We start from the raw sequence: 27,816 nt of genomic DNA, 5'->3' as shown, positions 1-27,816 counted from the left end.
CGAGGATGAAGGTTACAACGGGCCGCGGCAGCGCCAGCAGGTCCCACGAGGATGAAGGGTGCAACGGGCCGCGGCAGCGCCAGCAGGTCCCACGAGGATGAAGGTTACCACGGGCCGCGGCAGCGCCAGCAGGTCCCACGAGGATGAAGGTTGCAACGGGCCGCGGCAGCGCCAGCAGGTCCCACGAGGATGAAGGTTGCAGAAGGCCGCGGCAGCGCCAGCAGGCAGGACACTAGTTCACAAGGCAGGGCTGCGGCAGCGCCAGCAGTCCGTCAAGGATGAGTTCGTCGCGGTGTCTCTTGACTCCAGGATACAACTGCCTTCCTGTTCTGGGGCTGCCTCAGTTATAGGTCTGGCACTCTTTGATGTCCGGACCCTCGCTCTTGGAGGTCGGGAGGTCCGGGATGAGGGAGTCCAGACACCCAGCAGGGGGGTGGAGCCAGCGCCCGGGGAGGCTGGGGGTGATCGGCACCTGGCGGGAGAGAGCCATCGACACTTCTTACTCCCATTGACCGGCCAAGTGGTCCGTTCACCTCCTGGGTGGATGGTGGTGCCGGGATGTCGGGGCCTGGCCAGGCCCGGGGTTGGGGTCGAGCTGAGGCCACGCGGCCTCGTTGGTGCAGTGTCTAAGATGGCGGCTGGCCCGGGCAAGGGTGCTGACGGTGGCCCAGGCCAGGGACACAGGGATTCCCAGGAGCAGACGTCCCATGGGGGACGGGTTGGGGGTTGCTTCTGCGGGTAGTACCTGGAAGGCCGGTACCAGGGCCCTGTCATGCGGGGAGGGAGCGAGCCCTTCATGGGGCCTGTCCAACAGCTAGCGTTCTCATGGTGGTACACTACCTGGAACAGTGTCTGAATACCCATGAATTTACTGCCAACAATGCCTAAAAAACCTACCTCTAACCCTGAATTTGAAGTTGGGGAAATTCCACCATACTGCAAATGTCCTTTGCAAGGGTATAATGCAGACATTCCAGATCCCATGAATCAGAATTGAAAACGTAACATTTGCAAATGTCTATTATTTGTACTCCTACATCAAATCTAGTAGTGCAAAACCCTTTGTGAATACGTTGGTTCAGTTTTTCAACACATGCCCAGCTCTCCACATTTTAGGTCAAGCCTACCAGTTGGCACAGATGTCTGGTTGAAAAAGACCCATTGTGGGCTTACCAAGAACTTACAGTGGACTTACCCTTGGTTGGCTTTATTGTTATTCTCATTTGCTTGCTTTTTATTTGATGTCTTGCCTTTTCCCTCGTGTGTTTGTGCCTCCCGTGGAGCATAGCATCTGTATCATCCTCTTGATATGGTTTACATGTCCTTCCACTGCTCACGTTTAGGGAACTACTTTTTTTCCTTTTGTTTAAGAAGTCAATGAGAAGGCATATGTTTTCCAGCTATCTCCCTCGTGTGCCCCCAAATACCCTTTTGATCCATGTTTATCTCTTGTTACGCTTGTTCTCTTCCTTGTGTACATCTCCTCTGTCTGTTACCCTTGTGTGCTGCTCCCTCTCCTGAGTGCTGCTCCCCCAGCTCCCCGCTCTCTGTTCTTCTCCCCGCTCCATTCCATCATGTGCTTCTCCTCCCCGTGCTGCTTTCTCCCGCAGGGTCAGACTAGCCTATAGCGCAATCAGGCAGTGCCTGACGGGCTGGTCTGATAGGTGGTGTGAGCCATTTTTAGGTCAAGCCTGGGAGCGCATGCGCTGCTCTGTGAGGCATGCTGTAGTAAGGTTTAGACTTGAAGCTCCGCCCATATTTTTCATTGGCTTGTCATTGTCCTTTGTAAATGCTGGCTTCTGATTCGTTAATAGGCTCATTAGTTCCTCCTTAGTACCGCCTTGTCTTCATTTGTAACCTCCCATGAGGACTGACCCTTTTACTTCTGTTGTTTCATGCGATGTCTTATTTAGTCTGTAAGCACTATTTTCTCCTACTGCCTGCACAACATACTTTTCTGCAACATTCAGCATGCCAATGCGTGCTTTCACTTTCCAAGCAGCCCTGGACAGTGGTGGGCGCTTCTTTGTAATAAAATAGGTCTCTCATTTACAAGAGTTTGAGCTAATGGCATTGTAAATGACAATGTCTTTTATGTATGTGTTAATTACCAAAACAGATAAATAAAAGGCATTATCATTTACAATGCCAATAGTTTAAACTCTTGCTAATGCAAGACCTATTGTATTGCAAATGTTTGTTCTGGCTGTTCGTGAGCCTGTGTTATGGTCTGCTGAGCTGGTTTTTACTGTTGATTCTTCTAATATTAAAACAAACATTGCCAGAAGCAAGATCAAATCCATGCAGTCTTTCATACCTTGCAAAACACATATTCAGCGTAGCTTTACACGTTCTCAAAATTGCCCTGACTTGAAAACATGAGCCACATTCTTAGTGATTTAATTCACTAATGGGGGCCACTTTTATTTGGTGCCCGGGCCTCTTTACTGCCCCAGTCTGACCCTTCTCCCCCTACCCCGGGTTGCACTCTCCTTCTTATGCTTCTTTTCCTTTCCTCTCACACCACCCACTATCCCCACTCTCACCTTTGCACCTATATGCAAAATAATTTAATTTTTTTTATGTACCAATCCAAGTGTTATCTGCCATCTTGAATCGGTAAATAAAAAACAGAGAAATGGCAACCCTTCATTCCGCTGCGTGCCAGCAGAATATTGCAACCATTTGCATCTTCGTGCTTTTTTTTCTATTTGTTCTATTTTTTTCGAGGAAACAAATGAGCAAAGCCGATAGTTCAGAGACTAGACTTGTTGTTTTTACCAGTGCTTGTTTTTAACGTGCTCAAATTGCCTAAGATGCCCCAAGCCAGCTCGCGATGTTAACTCAGTTTCTTCATGTAACTAAGCTCATAAATTATATTATTATATTGTGATTATAAGCTGACCAGTCGTATTTAAAAAAAATACATGGTATTGGTTTAAACTAGCTATTGTAAAGATTATACATCGTTACAAAACTCCTGGCTGTTTTGATCCTGAAATTTACTGTTCTGTAACTTTTCTTCTATGTAACGTAATTTCCCATGTGTGTCTTGTATTCAGAGACGTTTTAAAGCATGGGCAAAGTGGGCTCTGGCCCAGGGCCCCAGCCTTTTAAAGGGAGCCCCCTGATTGATTCAACTCGTTTCTCCACACAGTACTGTCCTGATGACCTTGAATGATTCTTTAAGAAAGATTGTATTAAATACCACTTTCTTTTAGTTTATTTTTAATAAGGGTGATGAGTGGAAGACTTTTACGGACATTATGCAGAGAAATGTTGTTTGTATTCAACACCATGCAACATCCATAAAAAAGTTCCTTTTAGATTGAAACGGGACCGCACGTTTGAGAAATGGCAGGGGCTCACAGAGACTATTTACAATAATATTAGTGATCTGCTGCTATATTACAAAATTGAAAAAACGCAGCACTATGCCTGAATATTATATGGAAACACATTTAGAATGTGGACCAGTGTGCTTGTGCAGTGTCAGTGACCTAAACAAAGACACCATGAAAAAGCTGAAATTGTATCATAAATTCAAAACTGTTCCAAATGGGGACCCCAAAATACAATTGGCCCAGGGCCCAAGAATCCTTAAGATGTCCCTGCTTGTATTCGTCTTTATTTTGTCTCCTGCAGGGGTGGGAGGGGCTCCCACCCCTGCAGGCGGAGGCTCGTCCTCGGGTACGTTCTCTTAGTCGCAGCACTGACTCAGTCCTGCCCCAACGTGTGTCAGGCCTGCCATTGCAGCCTGTGTGTGCATTTTTAGGTTTAAAGTATTTTATTGCATAGTTATCAACAAGGAAAGAATACAGACAGTGTAAACTAGTCGTCGAAGAGGTGCTATACAGAGTCTCCGTACCATGAGTGCCCTCAGAATTTCAGACAGTACAATCAGAACATGGTGTGGAGCCATATGCTAGGCGCAAGGGCAATGACGACTGACACCAAAACCAACAACCCCCCCTCAACTGCCCCCACCCTGCCCTCCCCCCTAACCTCCTTGTCCCCTCCTCCCCCCTCCCTCTGTATCTTACCCCCCTCCCCCCCGTTTGTGCTGAGCAAATGTCTCGCGTCTTCTACACCTCCGCGTTGATACCCCGCCTCACGTCATGGATACCTAGACAGTAATTAAACCTGCGGAGTGGTCAGGGATGTCAGTCGCATGAGCCTGAGGTATCGGGGCAAGTAATTTCCTTAAATTCTGACTGTAATAGGGAGAGAAAAGGCTGCCACAATTCCTCAAACTTGTCTATCTCGCCCGCCACCGTAAGGGACAGTTTCTCCATACCCAGAACGTGCCATAACCTGTGTAACCAGCCTATAGTGTTGGGAGTGGTAGTGGTGCGCCAATATATGAGTATATGTTGTATCGCAGAGCCCAATGCAATCGCTATCTGTCTACCCCTTCTGGACCTCGGAGGATACATCAACCCGTTAGGCAACCCCAGCAGGACATAAGCGGGGAAGCGAGGCAGTTCAATGTCAAAGCACTGGTCAATCTCATCTAGGACCTCCTTCCAGTAGGGACCTAGCAGCGGGCAATCCCACAGGATATGTGTCAGTGTGCCAGTCTGTCCGCACTCGCGCCAACAAGTGTCCGGGATGTTATGGTTCATTTCATGCAGTCGTTGAGGAGTGTAGTACCAGTACGTGGTTATTTTAGTGAAAGTCTCGGTGAGCCCAGTGTGGTAAGCTGAGTGACGCGCGCGGTAGGAGATGTCGTCCCATTCCTTGTGGCTTAGTTCCCTCCCCAGTTCCCGTTCCCAGCGGTTCCGACCGGGGTTATGGATGTGGAAGGGGGGTGGCTGCAACAGTTTGTACAGGTCCGAGACGAGCTTGGCATCCGAGGAGCGTGTCGCCAGCCACATCTCGTAGGGTGTGAGTTTCCGGTCGGCCAGGTCCCGTACCTCCCGCTGCAGCGCCCAGTGGCGAACCTGTAAATATCGCAAACGTTCAGTCTCAGGCAGATGGTACTCTCGCCTGAGGTCCTGGAACGACACTACCCCCTCAGAACCATACATGTGAAACAAAGCGCAGCATCTGGCAGCCTGCCAAAGCGAGAACGCGCCAGGCTCCATCCCGGGTTGAAAGTCAGGGTTCCCAATCAAGGGCGTGAGCGGCGATGGGAAGGTGGTAAGTTCCCGTGCAGCATTCACGGCATCCCACACTTTGAGCGGAACTTGCGTGACCAAGGACGCGTAGAGATTGGGGGGGCGATGAGATCTGCGCATGAAGGGTATCTCTTGTAAGGTTCTGCCCGCCACCGCCTGGTCTTGAAACAGCCAGTGCCTGTCAGATTCCCATTTGCTCCACTCCACCAAATACCGTAGCTGCGCCGCTTGGAAGTACTTATGGAGATCCGGTATGCCAAGGCCTCCGGATTCCGGGGCTAGCGTAGATAAAGCTCTCTTAAGCCTGGGCTTGCGGCCCTGCCAGACAAAGCGGGCGATGTCAGCCTGTGCTTGTCTAATCCAACCCTTCGGGGGTAGAAGCGGTAGGGCCCGAAACAAATACAGGACCTGTGGCAAAAGAGTCATCTTCACCGCGGCGATCCGCCCCAACAACGACAATGTGCCCTTGTTCCAGCGGTACAACTCTTCCTTCATCTTTTTACCTAATTCGCCGTCACCATGGCGGCCAAGGAAGGTGCTAATAAGACACCCAAGTACGGGATCAGGTCTTTAGACCAACTCATGGGGAAGCGCCTCTGTAACTCAAGTCTCGTTGCAGTGGTCAGCGAGAGGTCTAGGGCGGACGATTTCCTCATGTTCATCTTGAAGCCCGCCACCGCGGCGAAGGCATCCCTCTCGGCGATACAGGCCGGAAGAGCCTCCCCCGGTTCATCAAGCATGAGGATCACGTCGTCCGCGTACAGGCTGATGGTGTGAATGTAGCCTCCCATCCGGACTCCAGTCACCCTCGGGTTCCGACGAATCCTCTGGGCAAACGGCTACATGTAGAGGGCGAAAAGAAGAGGGGACAGCGGGCACCCCTGTCTGGTCCCCCTTTCTATCTCAAAAAGTGCGGAGTTGCACCCATTCACCCTCACCACCGCTGTTGGATGTTTATAACAGTTAAACACGAGGGTGCGGAACTTCTCCCCCACCCCTATTTTGCAAAGCACCCTGTCAAGGTAAGACCAGCGCACCCGGTCGAACGCTTTCTCCGCGTCGACCGATAACAACATGCGCTCCCCAGGGACGCGAGAGGCCTTCTCTAGGACGTGTACCACTCTTTTAGTGTTGTCCACCGTTTGCCGTCCGGGGACAAACCCAGCTTGATCCGGGGCCACAAGGTCCGGCAGATATTGCGCTAAACGAGTCGCCAGGATCCCTGTGTAGAGCTTGAGGTCCACGTTTAACAACGAGATTGGCCGATAGGAGCCACACTCAGACCTGACTTTCCCCGGCTTGGGAATAACCGATACTGTCGCCCGAAGTATGTCCGGAGGGATAGCTCCCGGTTCCGCGAAGGAGTTATAGAGACGCGTCAACAGTGGGACCAGTTCTTGACAGAACGTCTTGTAGAAGAGTGGGGTGTACCCATCGGGCCCTGGGGCTTTCCCATGTTTAAGATGGGATATGGCCGCAATCACCTCTTCCGGCCGGATGCCCCGCTCCAGGTGTTCCGCCTGTTCTGGGGTGAGAGCAGGAAGCTCGACCGACTCAAGGTAGTCAGTCTCAGCCAATGCCGAGGGTGGTTCGCCTGCGTATAAGTCAGCGTAGTATCGGCGGAACTCTTCCGCAATCTGGGGGTCTTCCGTTGCCGTCGCTCCGTTGGGAGTCGACAGTTCCGCCACCCGCTGACGTTGATGTTTCATCCGGAGCCTATTCGCGAGGAGGCGGCCGCACCTATCTCCACCAGTGTAGTACGCATGTTTCAGGCGCAGCGCCGCATACTCCGCCCTGTCCATGTCCAGCGCGGAGAGCATTTTCCGGGCCGCCTTAAGCTGCCTCCAGACTCTGGGGGCTCCTGTTCTTTGATGCATCTGTTCCAGCTCCCGCACTCTGGTGGTGAGCTCATCCCGTTTTTGTTGTCGTTCTCTATTCTCCGCAGACGAGATGGCGATGAAGTTTCCACGGAGCACCGCCTTCAAGGTGGCCCATTGTGTCGCGCGGGTAGTATCCCCAATATCGTTATGGGACTGGTAGTCCGTGATCGCATCTCGTATCTGCTTCACCACCACATGCTTATGCAACAGTGCGTCCCTGAGGCGCCAGACTCCCCGGGTGGGTGACACCGGCGGCAATTGAAAGGAACCCGACACCGGGGCATGATCCGATAACGTGAGAACCCCCATGTCGGAAGCCGTGGCTAGTGCGGCCATCGGCCCCGTAACTAGGATGTGATCCAATCTCGCGTATGTCTTGTGCGCGTGGGAGTAGTAGGAATAGGCCCGAGTACTCGGATGTAGGCGTCTCCACAGATCATGCATGTCGAGATCACTTAGGTGGGAGCGACATAGGTGTGAGAACTCCCCGGCGTGCAAGCGTCGTTGCGCTGATCTGTCAAAGAGTGAATCAAAGACCATGTTCAGGTCCCCCCCAATGATCATGTGTCTGTCCGGTGTAGTCGCTATGTTCTCGAGGGCTGAGTGTAAGAACAGGTCTTGGCGGTCATTCGGGCTATAGACGGAACCCACAGTAAACAAGAACCCCCCCAGCTTGAATCTGTAAGCAAGGAGCCTCCCCTTCTGCTCCGCAACTTTGTGCAGAACCTCTCCCCTAAACGTTCTAGATATTAAGATCGCGACCCCCGCCGTCTTAGTGGGTCCCGAGGAAAAGAGCTGAACTGGGAATATCGGTGACCTCATCCTAAGGCAGTCTCGTGTTAAGAGGTGAGTCTCTGGTAAAAGACAGATGTCCGCCTGGGTGTTCTCAAGTAGGGATAATATCGCTCTACGCTTAACCGGGTTGTTCAGCCCCTTCACGTTGAGGGTGACTATCTTAAGGGCCATGAATAGTCTTCCCAAGAAAAGCGGTCACAAAAAGCTATGGCAGCAGGAATCGCCTTGCGCATCAATGGCATAAAGCCGAACAAATGCAGGAGCCCAAGAGCACAACGTCTGCAGCGTGGGACATGCGGTGCGGGGTCATAGCAAAAATAGCAGTAAAACATTATAAGCCAGCACAATTTCCAAAGTCCCCCCCAAACATCCCTCAACCAACCCAACTCCCGACAACTCCACTCCAAACTTCGAGCCCCCGGGTTCTTCCAGCCCCGACCCCAACTGCCCTCCCCCGGTGCCCCCCTCCACCCCCCAACACCCCCCCCCCCCATCCCAACTTCCCTTGAACGAGGATCATAGTCCCAGTCCGGTCCTTATCGGACAAGTCTGTGGTAAGTTATTCGTGTGGACGTCCAGCCACCTCCTGCACCCCCCCACCGCCCCCTACCCCCCGGAACCCTCGCACCTGCTGTGAAGATGAAGCCATCAGGATCTCCCCCCGGAGTGTGTTCAGGCCGTCAGGGCCACATCACCAGACGACGCCATTATCGCGCTGTCCATTTCAGCTCTGACCGTGGGTGAGTCCGGTCTCGATGGCAAGTTAGCGGGTTGGCGCCGTCGGACAGTCTGCCAGCCATCCCTGGCGATGCGTCGGCGGGAAGTCGTGGGAGTGTCGGTGTCCGTCGCCGTGATCCCCAGCACCTCGCAAGTGTCCTGAAGGGACCGGAGTTGATGCAAGGTTCCGTTCCAGCGGAAGATTAGCCGGAAAGGATGGCCCCAAGAATACTGTGTGCTGTGTTCTCTCAAGAAGTCCGTGGCGATCTTGAAGGATTTGCGCTTTTGAAGGGTGATCGTGGATAAGTCCTGAAATAGCGCTACCTGATGACTCCGGAAATTCAGCGGTTGCCGACGTCTAGCTTCGCGTATGATCCGTTCCTTCAAGGTGAAGTCCGGCAGGAAGGCCAAGATGTCCGGGGCTGGCGCCGAGGCCCTTCGCGGCGGGCCTACTCTGTGAGCCCTATCAATCCTCACCGGAAAGTCTCCTGGTTCCCCCAAGATGTCGCGAAACATATCTCCCAGGTAGGCAGCCACGTCTTCCCCTTCTTCTCCAGATGGAACGCCTCGGACTCTGATGTTGTTGCGCCTGGACCTGTTCTCGAGATCCTCTGCGTGGGCCTGGAGGTCAATCTGTTGGTCCCTGAGCCGCAGAACTTCCTGCTGCAGGTGCGTTATCTCCTCGTCGCGGGTGTGGCCTGTCTCCTCTACAGCGGCTACACGTTCACCAAGGGAGTCGACCTCCCTACGCACCTCACGCACCTCTCCCGCCACCTCCTGTTTCAGCGCTTGGAAGTCCTCCCTGAGAGTGCTGAATAACGATTCCAGAAATGACCGGGTCACCGGAGGTTCCCCTCCTTCCGCCCCTCGAGAGCTAGATGGGGGGCTCGGGCGGGTTGGTTCCTGTCTTGCCTTGGGGTTGCTCTGCTCAGCATATCGGGCAAGGTGCGCTCACCTTTCTTCCCCCCTCGGTTGCCAGACATCGTAGGAGCGGGGATGTATCGCGACGTAGAGGGCACCGAGAAGGTCCCGAGCCTCGTGGGGCCACAATGTATGTGGCTGCTCTCCCGATGCTTATCCGGTCACAATTGCAGATCCCCCAGCCTATCACGACTCCTCCCCAGGGTGGGCGCAGTCGCTCGCCGCCAACAGCCAGGCACCACCCCCGACACTCCGTGCAGAGGAGAGCGTCCAAGGTCAATGGTAGCGGGGCCACTCCGTCGCGTCCACTCCCCAGTGGCGCGTCACCCGGCTCTTCTTCTGCTCCTCTAGGGTAGATGCAGCTGTACAGGCCGCGTAGCAGGGTCTAGGTAGCCCCCCGCCGCGTCGCTGTTGAAGTGGCGCAGGCCAATCCTCTCCGAGGCCTGCGCTATTCACTGTTGCCCTCGCGCCGCCCAATGCTCTGCCCAGGCAGACAGCGTATCACACAGAAAGGCCTCTCCGGGGGGTCTCAGCTGTGCAGTCCAGCTCAGGCGACCTGTGTGGCGCAGGAGGGAGGGTTTCAATGCAGGCAGGGTCCTTGATCCGAGCGTCGGCGCTTCCCCGTAGGTCCACCGGGGCCTGCTTGAAAGGTGTGTCGGGGCGGGGTCCCCGTACCCTGCTCGGGTCGCTCCGGGCGTCTGGGAGCGCTCTCCGGTCCCTGCGCCGACCTTTCTGACCTCGTGGGGCGCAGTGGAGGGCCCCAGAAGCCGGCGCCAGGGGTAGGCCTCACAGTCTTCCGGATCCCCGGAGTTGCGTAGTTGGGTCTCCCAGGGTCCGCTGCGCGAGGCCCCGGACAGTTCTCCGCAGGCCGTCGCGAGATGCTTTCACTCCGCCCCGGCAGCGGTCCGGTAGGGAGGGCTTCCCTCCCGCCTGTCTCCGCAGCCCCACCAGGGCTTCTCGCCGCTCTGCCGGCGTGGTCTGCGGGGCGGCCTGCCGGCGCTCACCGGCTTGGCAGTAGGCCTCCCTCCGGGAATCCTCCGACCCGGCGCCGCTACGGCCCGAAGGGCACCGGGGATCCTCAGACCGCACTGGCGCTCGTTCACCGGCGCTGGGCACCGTCCCCCCCCTTGATCCGGGGGAGATCAGCAGCAACTGGCGGCACAAAGGTTCCGGGGTCTCGGGAGCCTAAGAGGAAAGCGTCCTCTTAGCTCGCCATCTTGGCCACGCCCCCGTGTGTGCATTTTTAAACTGCCAGGTTAACCTGGCAAAATAAACCTTTTACCAGGCACAAACCTTCCATCTTTTTCTAGATCTTGCCAAGGCTGCACTTGCTCTGTCTCTTCGAGACATGCTGTATTCAGGATATTATCATTTATGCTTTATCATAGACGCAGGCTCTCTGAGACTTGAGCTTCAAGCAATTTCAAGGCTCCATTCCATATAGCACCACGTGACTTCACTATTTTTATCTTTCAAGTATCCTTGAAAATTGGCACAGTTCAAACACGGACGACACTCTTTCACTTTTTCTCTGACAGTGTTCTTTCTTTCGATTTGATCATTTGGTGATCAGGTTTAAATAGGTAAGAACAACTAAGGCTGAGCTTCCCAGGTGGTACGCTCGTGAGTTTGAGAGTCAGTTTTAAATCTGAATTTTGTCTTTTCTACTTTCTTCCGACAGTTGTTTTTGGTCCTGAGGAGAACCCCAGGAGGCAGGGGGTTCGAAACGCATAGACCTGTTTGTTGTATACCAAACAATTGTATTTTCCAAACATGCTAGTCTGGTTGTGCATTCCCTAACAGTCTTTGAATTGAACAATTGTACTTGTGATTTGGTGTTATGCACAACTAAATAAGACTCAAAAGTTTCCCTTGTTTGATCCTTGGTGTATGATTGTAGAGGACAAGAATCCCTTGGAATACCAAGGAGGTGGCAGACGTATGTATGTGTGATGAAAGGTGTTGATGAATGAGGAATGTGGTATGATTGCTGAAGTATGAATGCAAATTTTGTGACAAGCTAAAGTGTGGTGCGGTCATTGTGTGATTTGGTGAAATTTCTTTTCTAATTTTTCTTCCTTTTGGATTGCTCAGTGTGGTCTTTTTAGGTCGAGGGACCGTTAAGCTGCGAAGCAGCTTCCGGTCCGGAGAATTAATGTCCTCTAGTGGGGCTTCAGAACCCACCTCCCTGCTCTGTCTCTCCACCATTGGCTGGCTTCCTAAAAGGAGGCCAGCCATTGGAGGAGAGAGCCGTCCCTCCAAAGAAGCTCCATCTTTTTCGGATTCGGGGGTGTGATTTTTTGCATTCTTTAGCCCTGTGACGTCGTCTGTCACTCAGGGCGCAAAAAACACGCCCCCAATCTGAAAATGGCGGCGCTTTTCTTTAGGCCATTTCACAACAACAGCCGCCCCAAGAAGTCGCAGCCTCCTCCACCTAGCTGTCTCTGTGTGCGAAGATAGCACCCAGAGTCGTGGATGCGCCAACAATAACAGTAAAACATATTCATCAAAACCCACTATGCTGTAAACATTGGGTAAAACGTCATTTCAGATTCAAAATGATTGCATTCTCGAGACCTCACAGAGGTAGGTTATGTACTGTTTGCAGCATGCAACTTCAGTTGACTCAACTGTTACTGCGGATTTTGTCAATGCTTATTTTATTCCGTTGTTTCTTGCTTCATAACTATGCTCGTGCGTAGCCCTAGCAATACATAAAACAACAAGGAGTGACTTGTAACTATTTAGAGCGCACGCAAGTCTCCCTTATCACTGCTGCCAGCCAAGGAAACTGCTACTTGACAATCGTAGACCCTTGCTTTCACGGCGGAGCTCTCACCTTCTGAAGCATCAGGGTATGGCCGGCTGGAGAGCCGGGCCTGGCGGAGAATGAGCGCTCGCTGCCGATTCTGTTCTATTTTCGCACGTAACGCGGCCGGCAGCGGTGCGGCTTCTTGTTCCTGCTGCTCCATGTTAGCATCCAGACTCCCGGCTGTTTCTGACCGAACCTCCATGTTTACGGAAATTAGATTTGATGGTACGCTATCGCTATTATGTTTTCTTTTGCAGCTTTGTACAGCGCGAACTCGATTCGATTACGTAGCTGCTAACTTTTCACATTACTTACGTGTGACATTTTGTTTGTTTTCAGTTAAATCATTAGTGACATTCTATTGCTAAATGCGTGACACTTCGATTGCCACTTTGTGTGCGCCCGGCCCCTTTTATTAGGTCTCGTAATTGCAGCGCAGTGGAAATGTTATACAAATAAGTCTTTATTAATGCCACAAAAAGTACTTTAATTATATTTACGAAGATCAGAAAACGGGGTCACCTGAACTTTTCTTGAGATTCACAGCCGTGGGTCTGTTTCCATAAACTGGTTGCAGTTATGTCAAGGATGTTACTGTTTATGTGCCCGGCGTTATTTTTCCACGCGCTTAAAGGGATGTATATTTAGGGAGGGATGGAGGGCGCATGAGTATACGCTTGATTATTAGGTTGCATTTTTGTTCATCCGTGTTGTTTATCTTCCTATTGTTGTGGGCCAGTTTCTAACGTGCCATTATTTTCGCAAAAATGGATTTCCCCAGTGTTAAGTTCTCGGAACTCCGCCACTGAATTAGCCGTGCAGGCGGGAACTTTACTATAGCGTTATAAAATTGAATTTGTTATCCGGCTGGTGTTTGTGTACGTCTCCATCTCAGAGGGTGTTTTTTCTTGACCCTATCCGTGGCTTTATTGAAAATGGGGAGGGAGGGAGGGGGGAATGGACGCCGACATCATTTAGAGGGTTTTGAACGGCATCCAGTAAGTTCTTGCACCGATTCTTCGGAGATTATGTGGTACTTAACTCCTGTTTCTTGTGTGTATGAGCGAGCACTTTCAGACTTATTTACCATGTTTCACCCCGTGGAGTCCTGTATCTTTGCCTATTGAACGAGGAAACTCCATTTCCCAGGTGTGTGCAAGCAAAGAGCTGCCAACCTCCCGTCTTGGGCTGTGAAATACCTGTCCCGTGGGGTGCCTTGATCGTCCTACCAACGCCAGAGGAGGCTGCCATGGCCTCGGCACCCCACGTGGGGGGCGGCCACGTCGCTTCTTGGCAGAGTGTGAGTGCAGAGTGTGAGTGCAGAGTGTGAGTGCAGAGTAGTGAGTGCAGTGCAGAGTAGTGAGTGCAGTGCAGAGTAGTGAGTGCAGTGCAGAGTAGTGAGTGCAGAGTAGTGAGTGCAGTGCAGAGTAGTGAGTGCAGTGCAGAGTAGTGAGTGCAGTGCAGAGTAGTGAGTGCAGTGCAGAGTAGTGAGTGCAGTGGTGAGTAGTGAGTGCAGTGGTGAGTAGTGAGTGCAGTGGTGAGTGCAGTGCAGAGTAGTGAGTGCAGTGCAGAGTAGTGAGTGCATAGTGAGTGCAGAGTAGTGAGTGCAGAGTAGTGAGTGCAGTGCAGAGTAGTGAGTGCAGTGCAGAGTAGTGAGTGCAGTGCAGAGTAGTGAGTGCAGTGTGCAGAGTAGTGAGTGCAGTGTGCAGAGTAGTGAGTGCAGTGTGCAGAGTAGTGAGTGCAGTGCAGTGAGTGCAGTGTGCAGAGCAGTGAGTGCACTGCAGAGTAGTGAGTGCAGTGCAGAGTAGTGAGTGCAGTGCAGAGTAGTGAGTGCAGTGCAGAGTAGTGAGTGCAGTGTGCAGAGTAGTGAGTGCAGAGTAGTGAGTGCAGAGTAGTGAGTGCAGTGCAGTGAGTGCAGTGCAGAGTAGTGAGTGCAGTGTGCAGAGTAGTGAGTGCAGTGTGCAGAGTAGTGTGTGCAGAGTAGTGAGTGCAGAGTAGTGAGTGCAGGATGCAGAGCAGTGAGTGCAGTGCAGTGAGTGCAGTGCAGAGTAGTGAGTGCAGTGCAGAGTAGTGAGTGCAGTGCAGAGTAGTGAGTGCAGTGCAGAGTAGTGAGTGCAGTGCAGAGTAGTGAGTGCAGTGTGCAGAGTAGTGAGTGCAGTGAGTGCAGTGTGCAGAGCAGTGAGTGCAGTGTGCAGAGCAGTGAGTGTAGTGTGCAGAGTAGTGAGTGCAGTGCAGAGTAGTGAGTGCAGTGCAGAGTAGTGAGTGCAGTGCAGAGTAGTGAGTGCAGTGCAGAGTAGTGAGTGCAGTGCAGAGTAGTGAGTGCAGTGCAGAGTAGTGAGTGCAGTGCAGAGTAGTGAGTGCAGTGTGTAGTGAGTGCAGTGTGCAGAGTAGTGAGTGCAGAGTAGTGAGTGCAGAGTAGTGAGTGCAGAGTAGTGAGTGCAGAGTAGTGCAGTGCAGAGTAGTGAGTGCAGTGCAGAGTAGTGAGTGCAGTGCAGAGTAGTGAGTGCAGTGCAGAGTAGTGAGTGCAGTGCAGAGTAGTGAGTGCAGTGCAGAGTAGTGAGTGCAGTGCAGAGTAGTGAGTGCAGAGTAGTGAGTGCAGAGTAGTGAGTGCAGAGTAGTGAGTGCAGAGTAGTGAGTGCAGAGTAGTGAGTGCAGAGTAGTGAGTGCAGAGTAGTGAGTGCAGAGTAGTGAGTGCAGAGTAGTGAGTGCAGTGCAGAGTAGTGAGTGCAGTGCAGAGTAGTGAGTGCAGTGCAGAGTAGTGAGTGCAGTACAGAGTAGTGAGTGCAGTGCAGAGTAGTGAGTGCAGAGTAGTGAGTGCAGAGTAGTGAGTGCAGAGTAGTGAGTGCAGTGCAGAGTAGTGTAGTGAGCGCAGTGCAGAGTAGTGAGCGCAGTGCAGAGTAGTGAGCGCAGTGCAGAGTAGTGAGCGCAGTGCAGAGTGGTGAGCGCAGTGCAGAGTGGTGAGCGCAGTGCAGAGTGGTGAGCGCAGTGCAGAGTGGTGAGCGCAGTGCAGAGTAGTGAGCGCAGTGCAGAGTAGTGAGTGCAGTGCAGAGTAGTGAGTGCAGGGTAGTGAGTGCAGTGCAGAGTAGTGAGTGCAGTGCAGAGTAGTGTAGTGAGTGCAGTGCAGAGTAGTGAGTGCAGAGCAGAGTAGTGAGTGCAGAGCAGAGTAGTGAGTGCAGAGCAGAGTAGTGAGTGCAGAGTAGTGAGTGCAGTGTGCAGAGTAGTGAGTGCAGTGCAGAGTAGTGAGTGCAGTGTGCAGAGTAGTAAGTGCAGAGTAGTGAGTGCAGTGCAGTGAGTGCAGAGTAGTGAGTGCAGTGCAGAGTAGTGAGTGCAGTGCAGAGTAGTGAGTGCAGTACAGAGTAGTGAGTGCAGTGCAGAGTAGTGTAGTGAGTGCAGTGCAGAGTAGTGTAGTGAGTGCAGAGTAGTGAGTGTAGTGCAGAGTAGTGAGTGCAGTGTGCAGAGTAGTGAGTGCAGAGTAGTGAGTGCAGTGCAGTGAGTGCAGAGTAGTGAGTGCAGTGCAGAGTAGTGAGTGCAGTACAGAGTAGAGAGTGCAGTGCAGAGTAGTGTAGTGAGTGCAGTGCAGAGTAGTGTAGTGAGTGCAGTGCAGAGTAGTGAGTGCAGTGCATAGTAGTGTAGTGAGTGCAGTGCAGAGTAGTGAGTGCAGTGCAGAGTAGTGAGTGCAGAGCAGAGTAGTGAGTGCAGAGTAGTGAGTGCAGTGCAGAGTAGTGAGTGCAGTGTGCAGAGTAGTGAGTGCAGAGTAGTGAGTGCAGTGCAGAGTAGTGAGTGCAGTGCAGAGTAGTGAGTGCAGTGCAGAGTAGTGAGTGCAGTGCAGAGTAGTGAGTGCAGTGCAGAGTAGTGAGTGCAGTGCAGAGTAGTGAGTGCAGTGCAGAGTAGTGAGTGCAGAGCAGAGTAGTGAGTGCAGTGCAGAGTAGTGAGTGCAGTGCAGTGTGCAGAGTAGTGAGTGCAGTGCAGAGTAGTGAGTGCAGTGTGCAGAGTAGTGAGTGCAGTGTGCAGAGTAGTGAGTGCAGAGTAGTGAGTGCAGAGTAGTGAGTGCAGTGCAGAGTAGTGAGTGCAGTGCAGAGTAGTGAGTGCAGTACAGAGTAGTGAGTGCAGTGCAGAGTAGTGTAGTGAGTGCAGTGCAGAGTAGTGTAGTGAGTGCAGTGCAGAGTAGTGAGTGCGGTGTGCAGTGCAGTGAGTGCAGTGCAGTGAGTGCAGAGTAGTGAGTGCAGAGTAGTGAGTGCAGTGCAGAGTAGTGAGTGCAGTGCAGAGTAGTGAGTGCAGTGTGCAGAGTAGTGTGTGCAGAGTAGTGAGTGCAGTGCAGAGTAGTGAGTGCAGAGTAGTGAGTGCAGTGCAGAGTAGTGAGTGCAGTGTGCAGAGTAGTGAGTGCAGAGTAGTGAGTGCAGTGCAGAGTAGTGAGTGCAGTGCAGAGTAGTGAGTGCAGTGCAGAGTAGTGAGTGCAGTGCAGAGTAGTGAGTGCAGTGCAGAGTAGTGAGTGCAGTTTGCAGAGTAGTGAGTGCAGAGTAGTGAGTGTAGTGCAGAGTAGTGAGTGCAGAGCAGTGAGTGCAGAGTAGTGAGTGCAGAGTAGTGAGTGCAGTGCAGAGTAGTGAGTGCAGTGCAGTGAGTGCAGTGTGCAGAGCAGTGAGTGCAGTGTGCAGAGCAGTGAGTGCAGAGCAGTGAGTGCAGAGCAGTGAGTGCAGTGCAGAGTAGTGAGTGCAGTGCAGAGTAGTGAGTGCAGTGCAGAGTAGTGAGTGCAGTGCAGAGTAGTGAGTGCAGTTTGCAGAGTAGTGAGTGCAGAGTAGTGAGTGTAGTGCAGAGTAGTGAGTGCAGAGCAGTGAGTGCAGAGTAGTGAGTGCAGAGTAGTGAGTGCAGTGCAGAGTAGTGAGTGCAGTGCAGAGTAGTGAGTGCAGTGCAGAGTAGTGAGTGCAGAGCAGAGTAGTGAGTGCAGAGCAGAGTAGTGAGTGCAGAGCAGAGTAGTGAGTGCAGAGCAGAGTAGTGAGTGCAGAGCAGAGTAGTGAGTGCAGAGTAGTGAGTGCAGTGTGCAGAGTAGTGAGTGCAGTGCAGAGTAGTGAGTGCAGTGTGCAGAGTAGTAAGTGCAGAGTAGTGAGTGCAGTGCAGTGAGTGCAGAGTAGTGAGTGCAGTGCAGAGTAGTGAGTGCAGTACAGAGTAGTGAGTGCAGTGCAGAGTAGTGTAGTGAGTGCAGTGCAGAGTAGTGTAGTGAGTGCAGAGTAGTGAGTGTAGTGCAGAGTAGTGAGTGCAGTGTGCAGAGTAGTGAGTGCAGAGTAGTGAGTGCAGTGCAGTGAGTGCAGAGTAGTGAGTGCAGTGCAGAGTAGTGAGTGCAGTACAGAGTAGTGAGTGCAGTGCAGAGTAGTGTAGTGAGTGCAGTGCAGAGTAGTGTAGTGAGTGCAGTGCAGAGTAGTGAGTGCAGTGCATAGTAGTGTAGTGAGTGCAGTGCAGAGTAGTGAGTGCAGTGCAGAGTAGTGAGTGCAGAGCAGAGTAGTGAGTGCAGAGTAGTGAGTGCAGTGCAGAGTAGTGAGTGCAGTGTGCAGAGTAGTGAGTGCAGAGTAGTGAGTGCAGTGCAGAGTAGTGAGTGCAGTGCAGAGTAGTGAGTGCAGTGCAGAGTAGTGAGTGCAGTGCAGAGTAGTGAGTGCAGTGCAGAGTAGTGAGTGCAGTGCAGAGTAGTGAGTGCAGTGCAGAGTAGTGAGTGCAGTGCAGAGTAGTGAGTGCAGAGCAGAGTAGTGAGTGCAGTGCAGAGTAGTGAGTGCAGTGCAGTGTGCAGAGTAGTGAGTGCAGTGCAGAGTAGTGAGTGCAGTGTGCAGAGTAGTGAGTGCAGAGTAGTGAGTGCAGTGCAGTGAGTGCAGAGTAGTGAGTGCAGTGCAGAGTAGTGAGTGCAGTACAGAGTAGTGAGTGCAGTGCAGAGTAGTGTAGTGAGTGCAGTGCAGAGTAGTGTAGTGAGTGCAGTGCAGAGTAGTGAGTGCAGTGCAGAGTAGTGAGTGCGGTGTGCAGTGCAGTGCAGTGAGTGCAGAGTAGTGAGTGCAGAGTAGTGAGTGCAGTGCAGAGTAGTGAGTGCAGTGCAGAGTAGTGAGTGCAGTGTGCAGAGTAGTGTGTGCAGAGTAGTGAGTGCAGTGCAGAGTAGTGAGTGCAGTGTGCAGAGTAGTGAGTGCAGTGCAGTGAGTGCAGTGTGCAGAGCAGTGAGTGCAGTGTGCAGAGCAGTGAGTGCAGAGCAGTGAGTGCAGAGTAGTGAGTGCAGTGCAGAGTAGTTAGTGCAGTGCAGAGTAGTGAGTGCAGTGCAGAGTAGTGAGTGCAGTGCAGAGTAGTGAGTGCAGTTTGCAGAGTAGTGAGTGCAGAGTAGTGAGTGTAGTGCAGAGTAGTGAGTGCAGTGCAGAGTAGTGAGTGCAGAGTAGTGAGTGCAGAGCAGAGTAGTGAGTGCAGAGCAGAGTAGTGAGTGCAGAGCAGAGTAGTGAGTGCAGAGCAGAGTAGTGAGTGCAGAGCAGAGTAGTGAGTGCAGTGCAGAGTAGTGAGTGCAGTGCAGAGTAGTGAGTGCAGTGTGCAGAGTAGTGAGTGCAGTGCAGTGAGTGCAGTGTGCAGAGCAGTGAGTGCAATGTGCAGAGCAGTGAGTGCAGTGTGCAGAGTAGCGAGTGCAGAGTAGTGAGTGGAGTGCAGAGTAGTGAGTGCAGTGCAGAGTAGTGAGTGCAGTGCAGAGTAGTGAGTGCAGTGTGCAGAGTAGTGAGTGCAGTGCAGAGTAGTGAGTGCAGTGCAGAGTAGTGAGTGCAGTGCAGAGTAGTGAGTGCAGTGCAGAGTAGTGAGTGCAGTGCAGAGTAGTGAGTGCAGTGCAGAGTAGTGAGTGCAGTGCAGAGTAGAGTGCAGTGTAGAGTAGTGAGTGCAGAGCAGAGTAGTGAGTGCAGAGCAGAGTAGTGAGTGCAGAGTAGTGAGTGCAGTGCAGAGTAGTGAGTGCATTGCAGAGTAGTGAGTGCAGTGCAGAGTAGTGAGTGCAGTGCAGTGTGCAGAGTAGTGAGTGCAGAGTAGTGAGTGCAGTGCAGTGAGTGCAGTGAGTGCAGAGTAGTGAGTGCAGAGTAGTGAGTGCAGTGCAGAGTAGTGAGTGCAGTGTGCAAAGTAGTGAGTGCAGTGTGCAGAGTAGTGAGTGCAGTGTGCAGAGTAGTGAGTGCAGTGCAGAGTAGTGAGTGCAGTGTGCAGAGTAGTGAGTGCAGAGTAGTGAGTGCAGTGCAGAGTAGTGAGTGCAGTGCAGAGTAGTGAGTGCAGTGCAGTGAGTGCAGTGTGCAGAGTAGTGAGTGCAGAGTAGTGAGTGCAGTGTGCAGAGTAGTGAGTGCAGTGTGCAGAGTAGTGAGTGCAGAGTAGTGAGTGCAGAGTGCAGAGTAGTGAGTTCAGAGTGCAGAGTAGTGAGTTCAGAGTGCAGAGTAGTGAGTGCAGTGCAGAGTAGTGAGTGCAGTGCAGAGTAGTGAGTGCAGAGTAGTGAGTGCAGAGTAGTGAGTGCAGTGCAGAGTAGTGAGTGCAGTGCAGAGTAGTGAGTGCAGTGCAGAGTAGTGAGTGCAGTGTAGAGTATTGAGTGCAGAGTAGTGAGTGCAGTGCAGAGTAGTGAGTGCAGTGCAGAGTAGTGAGTGCAGTGCAGAGTAGTGAGTGCAAAGTAGTGAGTGCAGAGTGCAGAGTAGTGAGTGCAGTGCAGAGTAGTGAGTGCAGTGCAGTGTGCAGAGTAGTGAGTGCAGAGTAGTGAGTGCAGTGTGCAGAGTAGTGAGTGCAGTGTGCAGAGTAGTGAGTGCAGAGTGCAGAGTAGTGAGTGCAGAGTAGTGAGTGCAGTGTGCAGAGTAGTGAGTGCAGTGTGCAGAGTAGTGAGTGCAGAGTAGTGAGTGCAGAGTGCAGAGTAGTGAGTGCAGAGTGCAGAGTAGTGAATGCAGAGTAGTGAGTGCAGTGCAGAGTAGTGAGTGCAGTGCAGAGTAGTGAGTGCAGTGCAGAGTAGTGAGTGCAGTGCAGAGTAGTGAGTGCAGAGTAGTGAGTGCAGAGTGCAGAGTAGTGAGTGCAGAGTAGTGAGTGCAGAGTAGTGAGTGCAGAGTAGTGAGTGCAGAGTAGTGAGTGCAGAGTAGTGAGTGCAGAGGAGTGAGTGCAGTGCAGAGGAGTGAGTGCAGTGCAGAGTAGTGAGTGCAGTGCAGAGTAGTGAGTGCAGTGTAGAGTATTGAGTGCAGAGTAGTGAGTGCAGTGCAGAGTAGTGAGTGCAGTGCAGAGTAGTGAGTGCAGTGCAGAGTAGTGAGTGCAAAGTAGTGAGTGCAGAGTAGTGAGTGCAGAGTGCAGAGTAGTGAGTGCAGTGCAGAGTAGTGAGTGCAGTGCAGAGTAGTGAGTGCAGTGCAGAGTAGTGAGTGCAGTGCAGAGTAGTGAGTGCAGTGCAGAGTAGTGAGTGCAGTGCAGAGTAGTGAGTGCAGTGCAGAGTAGTGAGTGCAGTGCAGAGTAGTGAGTGCAGTGCAGAGTAGTGAGTGCAGTGCAGAGTAGTGAGTGCAGAGTAGTGAGTGCAGTGCGCAGAGTAGTGAGTGCAGAGCGCAGAGTAGTGAGTGCAGAGCGCAGAGCAGTGAGTGCAGAGTGCAGAGTAGTGAGTGCAGTGCAGAGTAGTGAGTGCAGTGCAGAGTAGTGAGTGCAGTGCAGAGTAGTGAGTGCAGTGCAGAGTAGTGAGTGCAGTTTGCAGAGTAGTGAGTGCAGAGTAGTGAGTGTAGTGCAGAGTAGTGCGTGTAGTGCAGAGTAGTGAGTGCAGTGCAGAGTAGTGAGTGCAGAGCAGAGTAGTGAGTGCAGAGCAGAGTAGTGAGTGCAGAGCAGAGTAGTGAGTGCAGAGCAGAGTAGTGAGTGCAGAGCAGAGTAGTGAGTGCAGAGCAGAGTAGTGAGTGCAGTGCAGAGTAGTGAGTGCAGTGCAGAGTAGTGAGTGCAGTGTGCAGAGTAGTGAGTGCAGTGCAGTGTGCAGAGCAGTGAGTGCAATGTGCAGAGCAGTGAGTGCAGTGTGCAGAGTAGCGAGTGCAGAGTAGTGAGTGCAGTGCAGAGTAGTGAGTGCAGTGCAGAGTAGTGAGTGCAGTGCAGAGTAGTGAGTGCAGTGCAGAGTAGTGAGTGCAGTGTGCAGAGTAGTGAGTGCAGTGCAGAGTAGTGAGTGCAGTGCAGAGTAGTGAGTGCAGAGTAGTGAGTGCAGTGCAGAGTAGTGAGTGCAGTGCAGAGTAGAGTGCAGTGTAGAGTAGTGAGTGCAGAGCAGAGTAGTGAGTGCAGAGCAGAGTAGTGAGTGCAGTGCAGAGTAGTGAGTGCAGTGCAGAGTAGTGAGTGCAGTGCAGAGTAGTGAGTGCAGTGCAGAGTAGTGAGTGCAGTGCAGTGTGCAGAGTAGTGAGTGCAGAGTAGTGAGTGCAGTGCAGTGAGTGCAGTGAGTGCAGAGTAGTGAGTGCAGAGTAGTGAGTGCAGTGCAGAGTAGTGAGTGCAGTGTGCAAAGTAGTGAGTGCAGTGTGCAGAGTAGTGAGTGCAGTGTGCAGAGTAGTGAGTGCAGTGCAGAGTAGTGAGTGCAGTGTGCAGAGTAGTGAGTGCAGAGTAGTGAGTGCAGTGCAGAGTAGTGAGTGCAGTGCAGTGAGTGCAGTGTGCAGAGTAGTGAGTGCAGAGTAGTGAGTGCAGTGTGCAGAGTAGTGAGTGCAGTGTGCAGAGTAGTGAGTGCAGAGTAGTGAGTGCAGAGTAGTGAGTGCAGAGTGCAGAGTAGTGAGTTCAGAGTGCAGAGTAGTGAGTGCAGTGCAGAGTAGTGAGTGCAGAGTAGTGAGTGCAGAGTAGTGAGTGCAGAGTAGTGAGTGCAGAGTAGTGAGTGCAGTGCAGAGTAGTGAGTGCAGTGTAGAGTATTGAGTGCAGAGTAGTGAGTGCAGTGCAGAGTAGTGAGTGCAGTGCAGAGTAGTGAGTGCAGTGCAGAGTAGTGAGTGCAAAGTAGTGAGTGCAGAGTGCAGAGTAGTGAGTGCAGTGCAGAGTAGTGAGTGCAGTGCAGTGTGCAGAGTAGTGAGTGCAGAGTAGTGAGTGCAGTGTGCAGAGTAGTGAGTGCAGTGTGCAGAGTAGTGAGTGCAGAGTAGTGAGTGCAGAGTGCAGAGTAGTGAGTGCAGAGTGCAGAGTAGTGAGTGCAGAGTGCAGAGTAGTGAGTGCAGTGCAGAGTAGTGAGTGCAGTGCAGAGTAGTGAGTGCAGTGCAGAGTAGTGAGTGCAGAGTAGTGAGTGCAGAGTGCAGAGTAGTGAGTGCAGAGTAGTGAGTGCAGTGCAGAGTAGTGAGTGCAGTGCAGAGTAGTGAGTGCAGTGCAGAGTAGTGAGTGCAGTGTAGAGTATTGAGTGCAGAGTAGTGAGTGCAGTGCAGAGTAGTGAGTGCAGTGCAGAGTAGTGAGTGCAGTGCAGAGTAGTGAGTGCAAAGTAGTGAGTGCAGAGTGCAGAGTAGTGAGTGCAGAGTAGTGAGTGCAGTGTGCAGAGTAGTGAGTGCAGAGTGCAGAGTAGTGAGTGCAGTGCAGAGTAGTGAGTGCAGTGCAGAGTAGTGAGTGCAGTGCAGAGTAGTGAGTGCAGTGCAGAGTAGTGAGTGCAGAGTAGTGAGTGCAGAGTAGTGAGTGCAGAGCGCAGAGTAGTGAGTGCAGAGCGCAGAGTAGTGAGTGCAGAGCGCAGAGTAGTGAGTGCAGAGCGCAGAGTAGTGAGTGCAGAGCGCAGAGTAGTGAGTGCAGAGTGCAGAGTAGTGAGTGCAGTGCAGAGTAGTGAGTGCAGGTGCAGAGTGCTGTGTATTGGCAATGTAAATGACAATGGCATTTTTTTATGATTTAAAGAAAAAAAAGAAATGTCATGAGCAATGCCAATAGCTCTACCTTTAATGATGCCGAGACCATTGCATTGTAAATGCTTGTTTGTATATAACGATACGTCTTGTTTAAAAGAGAAAAAAAGTGGACTTAAAATCTGATTCTAATAATAAACACTATTAAATAGTAACGATGTATATTGACTTGTAGCTTATACGCCAATTTAAGTGTTTAGAAATTGTTGATCAGTATTGGCATTTTAGGTTGTTTTTCTGTATTTAGGATATGGGCATTAGGCTCTGCCCATGTTCCGCTTCTGCATTTTATTGGCTCTTTTCCGTGTCTATTGGAATTGTGTTTTTCATTGTTTTTTTTGTTTACTAGTCCCTTCTTAATACTGCCTTCTCTTCACTTGTAACCTCCCATAAGGACAGCCTCTCTTACACGTGCCCTTACTCTGTATGCTCCAATACTGAGCACTAATTAGTTAATTTATGCTTTGTGTGTAGTTGTTGTAGGAGGCATGACATGCTCTCCAGCTTTGGCAACCCACCATGGTGTCTCACTGCATTGTGACTTCTCCCTTAATGCGCTGCTCAGTAACAATGCCTGGATTAAAACATTTTGGGCTAAATGTAGGTAGCCAAATACCGGTCGGTAACGGCCGAAAATACTGAATTTCGGCCGTTTCCGACCGGAATTGGCTATTTGAGATGTAGGAGGCAAATGTTACCTAATCGGTAAATACGAGTCGGTATTTCACTGACTCGGTAGTTACCGAATTCTAATTTTCCGAATCGGTAAATAAGAAATGGTAAAAAATGACGATTGAGATGTAGTAAACCTCAAAAATACCGAATTTCATGAAATTCGGTATTTAAGAGTCGGTATTTACCATGGAGTGAAAGCAGGTGGTAACCAGGTGCAGGCTATAAAAAAGGCCCCAAAATGCAACAGTGTGACCAGAATGGTGGCATTGTACGTCATTGCAAGGCGGCTACGGCTACAGGCAGCAGGAGAGAGGGTCTGGAGAAGGGAGGAGCAAGTCTACAGGCAGAGGATTACGCTTTTCCAAATCACTGAGCCAGAGATATTGCAAAGGTACAGGCTACACCCCCAAACCATCCTGGACTTGATCAGGGACCTGCACCCACTCCTGAAGCACCCAACATCAAGGGTGCATGCCACCCCACCCCATGTGCAGGTGCTGTGTAGCCTTCACCTGCTTGCATCTGGGAGTTACCAGAGTGTGATTGCTGTGGTAGGTGGGGTGTCCCAGAGCTTCCTGTCCGGTTTCTTTAGGAAGTTCCTGGAGGCCATGATGCAGAGAATGCATCATTACATTAGCTTCCCTGAGATACATGCAGAACTGGTTAGACCAAAACGGATTTCTATCAACTGTCACACTTCCCTCACGTTATAGGCTGTATAGATGGCACTCACATCCCAATCTGTCCACCTGCAGCCACAGAATACATATACAGGAACCGGAAGTCAACACACTCAATGTGCAGGTGATATGCAACGCTAGCAACATCATAACAGACATTGTGGCCAAATTTCCTGGGAGCACCCACGACTCCTACATATTCCAGAACAGTGGGATCTACGCACGCCTTGCCGCTGGGGATTTTGGTGATGGATACCTGCTAGGTAAATTACTGTGACACACCCTGATAGTCATTGCAGATGAATCTATAATGAGTATGTAAGTAATGGCTCTCTCTTTTCCACCTAGGCGATAGCGCTTATGCTGTGCGGTCCTTTGTGCTCACCCCCTACCTGAATCCATCTACCAGGAGTGAGAGGCGTTACAATGTGGCACACAGAGCAACATGTAGCGTTTTTGAATGCACATTTGGACTTCTAAAAAGCAGGTTCCCCTGCCTCCACAAGAGCGGAGGTGCACAGCAGTACACTCCAATAATCTGCGGCAAGATCATTGCGACCTGTGCCATGCTGCACAACCTTGCCACCAAGAAAGGCACAGAAGTGGAAATGACATATCATGAGGACATTGATGATGGAAGTGAACAGCCAGAGCCCTATGCAGCAGGAGCAGTGCCAGCCACAGATGGGAGACTGAGACGAGCAGAGATCACACACAGCTATTTCTAAGTAAGTAACGAGACACAGCCAGGCTTAGTTTTTGAATGACGTAGCTTAATTGGCACTACGGTAATTTAAGAATAGCACACCATGCTACCTCAATGTCAGAATACCTCACTGGGTGGTCACAGGTTACTTCCCCCTGACATGTCCTGTGGGTTGTGGGCAGCATTACTGTTTGCGCCCACGCACAACAGTGCGGGATGCCCGAGGCAGGGTGGCAACGGTGGCAGTGGAGCTAGGGTCAGCAGATTGGCGCCTGCTGCTTCGCCGAATGTCCGGTATGGGAGTGCTACAGCTGCTCCTGCTGGTGGAGTCCTCAGTATCCCCCACACCTGTGTCCCCAGCATTGGCTGACTGGTTTGTCAGAAGTAGTTCCATGGCCGAGGTTACTCTCCCCATCCTCCTAAACAGATCCGTGCAGCAGTGCACAATGCCATCTTGCATGGCGACAGAATACCAACATAGCAGGGAGGTGGCCGTAGCAAGGCGGTTCATGGCCTTGGTTTGTTGGCGCATACACTGCCTATCCCGGTGCCTCTCAGTGTGGTCTGAATCGAGTTTGTCACAGAGAGCCATTATGCACTGCGACATCCCCCTCATCCCGTCTGCCATCTCTTTCATGCTCTCAGCCATGGAGCCAATCCCCTGGTCAATGTTGCCTATCTTTGTATTCAAGTGGCGCACCTGTCTCTGCACAGCTAATATTGCCTTTGCTTGCAGGCGCTGCACTTTGACCATAGTGGCCTCCAGGCCACAGAAGACCCCCTCTCCATCCTGACCATCGCTTCTCTCCCGTACCCTTCGGCGTGTGGCACCGCTACGCACACCGACAGATGTGGAATGCTGCCCAGCATGGTCTGCCTCCAGTGGGTCTGGTTGTGTGTCACCCTCACCATCATCCTAATCGGACATTTGCAAGATCCTGAGAGGGGGCACATCATGCCTCCTTGGCCTTACCACTTCTGATGAGACTGAAGTTGGTGTTGGGGAGTGTGGTGGTAGGTCCTGCTGTGGCGAGTTGTACAGCAGTGGTAACAAAGGCTGTGCTGTGGTGGGTCGCTCAGGTGTTGATGGTGCCTGTGCTGTGGGTGTGGGTGGTGGATCTGTGCTTTGCCCTGCACTTGTGCCAGCGTCACCACTCCTCTCCGTTGGTGGTGCCCTCTCCTCCCTTTCCTGCGCTGTCCTTCGTGATGACTCTCCTGTGGAGAGACATGAACATTGGGTCAGTGGTGATGTACACCTGAGTGTTATTATTAAATCACATTGCAGCCGCACAATTGCCTAGTCCTCAACTGCTTCTGGATATAGTGTGTGGCATGCCTTGCTGTATTCTGTGATGAATGTATTGATGTATGTTTCTCTGACTACGTCTCCCATGATAATTGCAGGACAATCCTAAAACCTGTACTGGAGTGTGATACACTCAACCACATTGGGGAAGGGGGACTGGGAAGGGGGTGAGGATTGATGTCCATGCAGCTTACCTTCTTTTCTTGCAGCTCTGGCTGAGCTGTCAGCATCACCAATCCCATGGACACTCTCTGGCTCCAGGGTGGACTCCACCAGCTGCTCTAGGTCTATTAATGCTGGTGCCCGGTTCCTTCCTCCACCTGTGGCACTGGCTTCTTTTCTCTGTGCTGCCAGCTTTTTTTTGGTTATGATCCTAAGATCATACCACCGTTTTTTTAAGTCATCTATTTCTCTGGTTGTGACCCCGATGGCATTCACCTTGGACTGGATCCCCAGCCAGATGTTTCTTTTAACACACTCTGCAACATGCAGAGACTGCTTTCCGAAGAGCCTGGTGTGGTGTCTCACTACTTCCTCCACCAGCACCTGCAGATCAGCTGGGCTGAATTTCAGTTTCCTTTTTCGCTCTGCTCCATCCCTCTGTGACTTCTGGGACTCCATTGTGCAGCTCTGCTCAACTCAGGACAGCCTGTTACTCAGTCTCTCACAGCTCTCCTGTTTGTTCAGTTGCTCTGCACCTGCATGGGTGTGGCCACTTCCTGGTAGTGGGGCGGGGTTGATGCATTTGATTGGCTCATTCCTCTTTTGCTTTGTTGTGGGGTGTGGTGGGTGATCCTGATTGGTTGACAGGCTAAATTGGGTGTATTTTGTATTACTGATTCGGTAAATACCGAATCGGTAATTCCCATTCAATCCTCTGGGCCTGGAGGCCCATAGGGTTGAATGGGTATTACCGATTCGGTAAATTCCGATTCAGGAAATCCGAATGTTACTGATTCTGTATTTTTTACCGAAAAATTACCTACATCCCGTTTTCCGATTCTGAAATACCGATTCGGTATGTTTCGGTATTTTAGAGTCGGTAAATTGGAATTACCTACATCTGGCCCTTTATATTTTGTTATTGCAGCACAGCACACAGCGTTTCATCTTTAACATGGCAGCCGCGCTTTTGTTTGCCTCAGCGTGGCTCGCCCAAATCAAATTTACTAACATAATTTATTTCTATTTGTCAGCACACCATGTTGCACTTTCACAGTAGCGGCCACGCCTTGCTTTTGTGCACACCGTTCTTGATATTTAAAATGGCGGCCGCGCTTATGTTTTCTTCTGCACGGCTCGCCCAAAAAACTTTGCAAACATTATTTTATTACTTTTTACCAGCGTGCCATAATGCGCTTTCACTTTCATAGTAGCGGCCACGCCTATCTTTTGTGCACAC

This window comes from Lissotriton helveticus, chromosome 5_1, assembly GCF_964261635.1.
Source record: "Lissotriton helveticus chromosome 5_1, aLisHel1.1, whole genome shotgun sequence".
Taxonomy (NCBI): domain Eukaryota; kingdom Metazoa; phylum Chordata; class Amphibia; order Caudata; family Salamandridae; genus Lissotriton; species Lissotriton helveticus.
Note: the sequence above shows the minus strand (reverse complement) of the source record.